This window comes from Penaeus chinensis, chromosome 12, assembly GCF_019202785.1.
Source record: "Penaeus chinensis breed Huanghai No. 1 chromosome 12, ASM1920278v2, whole genome shotgun sequence".
NCBI lineage: Eukaryota > Metazoa > Arthropoda > Malacostraca > Decapoda > Penaeidae > Penaeus > Penaeus chinensis.
Window position 1 is genome coordinate 18,098,958 of NC_061830.1, and position 2,500 is coordinate 18,101,457.

The following is a 2,500-nucleotide window of genomic DNA, read 5'->3' on the forward strand; positions in this document are numbered from 1 at the left end:
CAAATACTTCCGCAGACGCCGTTTCCCGAAGTCCTTACTGTGTCAATTAGTCAGTTGATGATTCCGGACAGTAAATAATATAAATGATGCATTGCTTTGAAAATTACAATGCAATATACTAGAGAGAGGGGGGGAGGGCAAGGGAAGGAGAGATTGAGAGTTGGCAGGACGGATGGAGAGAGATAGAGAGGGAGGAAGGGAGAGAAAGGTGGAAGGAGTAAGTTGGCAGTCACTTTGTGTGTAGAGGGAAGGGAGCAAAGAGATTGGAGGTTGTACGAGGTGTAAGTATGTTATCCTGGGTCACGATTAGGTGGTTTTGAATGTCTCCAAGAGCTTCTGAAGTGGAAATTGGGGTGTCTGGATTTAAAATGGCAGAACAATTTGACTGGGAGAGGAAGGTGGGTAGGATTGGGATGAGGAAGGGATACTGGGAGGGGGTGGAAACATTTTGGGAGGAGGGGGAGGGCCGGAGCAAAGGACAGTACTGGAGTAAGATGTAAGAGAAAAATCTCGTCTGCATGCTTCCTACTTCCTATCTGGCCTCACGTAATCATAATTTGGTTTGATTCTATTTATAACAATGGATGTTCTTGGTGTGACAGGCTGTCTGTTTCATTATGCTTCTAAATTATCCCGTGTGTGTAAGGAATGGCCAGGGTTACCATCCACTGGCGGCGAGGGATTTGAACGCAGGTCAGCAAGATTGCTAGACGATATCGCTACCGGTGCAAACCCATGTTTGAATTTAAGAATTGCCACCTCAAACTTGTAGATTGGGCAGCCCCTATAAAATACATTATGGGACCCACCACAAGTGGCACATGTGCAAGGTTGTGCAGGAAATATCAAGGGGATCATGTATACAGAATATAATTTAAGCCATATTGGTGGAGGAATTACGGCGGCCCTTTAGAGGATGGTGTAGCATTGTATTGATACTGCACCATAGTACAAGAGGCAGGCGAGTAAGTCTTCTCCACAGTCTAACCAATCTTTGTTGTACAAGGCAGTCTGTTGGGGAGATGGAGACACTTCTGGTACAAGTATAGATAAAGAGATGAGGTTGGTCATTAATGACTGCCAATGAAGTCAGTCAGAGTAGAGAATGTTTTAGCTTAGGATTCGAATGTTAATGTGACAAGGCGGGAGCTATTGAGGCGGCTACTGAAGGAAACTTTGCCTACTTGTTTTTGGAGGCATTATTGGAACAGGAGAGTGTTCTCGAAGTAAGGGGTTGTAGCGAGGATCTCAAAATCCCAAGTGCTAAAGAGAGTACTCAAAAGATTTGCAGAGGTGGGGGTAGTAGAAGGACGGGGCTTTGTGGAAGAGGGAGTAGCGCTGAGTGTAGAGTACTGCAAACAGAAGGCATGGAGTCGTGGTCAAATGAGAGCCTGGGGTCAGGGAACCGTGGGAATGGTCAGTGGTTAATGGTTACAAAAAAAAAAATAAATGAGCTAGACATCAAAGATCATGTAGCCCTATGGGAACGTCTAACGGTGAAAAGGGTACACAAGGGGGTTAGTAGATTATTAAATGTGCTACATGTCAAACATTGTATAGAAGTTCAGGATATCTATTCATTTATTCATTGAAAATTATCTGCCGCGTCAACATGTACGGTCATTAGCGGCGTATTCAAAAATAGATAGTGATTGCGTGAGACTTAAGGGCAAAGCCCTTCAGTAAGGAAGTGCTATATGACATCAAAAGTCATATGGGGGTATGGTAAGGTAAAGTAACAAAAAGGGTTAGGAATGAGTTAATGATTAGGGTAAAGTTACAGGTTGAACAGTACTAGAGGGTAGGATGGTAGTGAAAAGGGTAGAGAGCAAAAATGACTAACAATTAGAATAAGTGGACAAAACAAGGGAGGAAGGGAGGAGAAGAAAAAAAACATGCAAAATTAGTTGAGACAAGGGTTAAGGACCAAGGTAGAGGTGATCCCCTACATTGGGCCTCAGTCCCCGTCTCCTACCCCCCCCCCCCCCCCCGGACCAGAACGAGCAAGTATAATGGCACTGAAAAGGGCAAAAAGGGGTAAGGGTAGAGAGGGTGAGTAAATGGACGAAGGTAGGGATGAACAGGTGTGAAAGTTGGAAGGAAGAAGTGTGGGATTATGCTTTGGCTTGGAATTCGGATGTAATTGTGATAAAGTGGGAGCTACTGGAGCAACTATGGAAGGAAACTTTACCTATTTGTTTTTGGAGGCAAAGGGGATTCTTGTCCGAGTAAGAAACTGTAGAAAGGATCACGAAAATAGAGTATTCAAAACATTTGTAGAAATGGGGTAGTAGAAGAGCAGGGACGTGTGGAAGGGGAAGTAGTGTTGACAAAGGTAGTATTAGGGAGAGGTGGACAATAAGGTTGCAAAGTAGTAATAAGGGACGAGTGGGCTGTAGGTGAAGAAAGCTGTGGTGATGGAGGAGATGAAGTAGAGGATGCTGGGAAAAGAGAAATGTTTTGTGGAGGTTGAGTAATGACCTAAGTGGATGATTTAGGC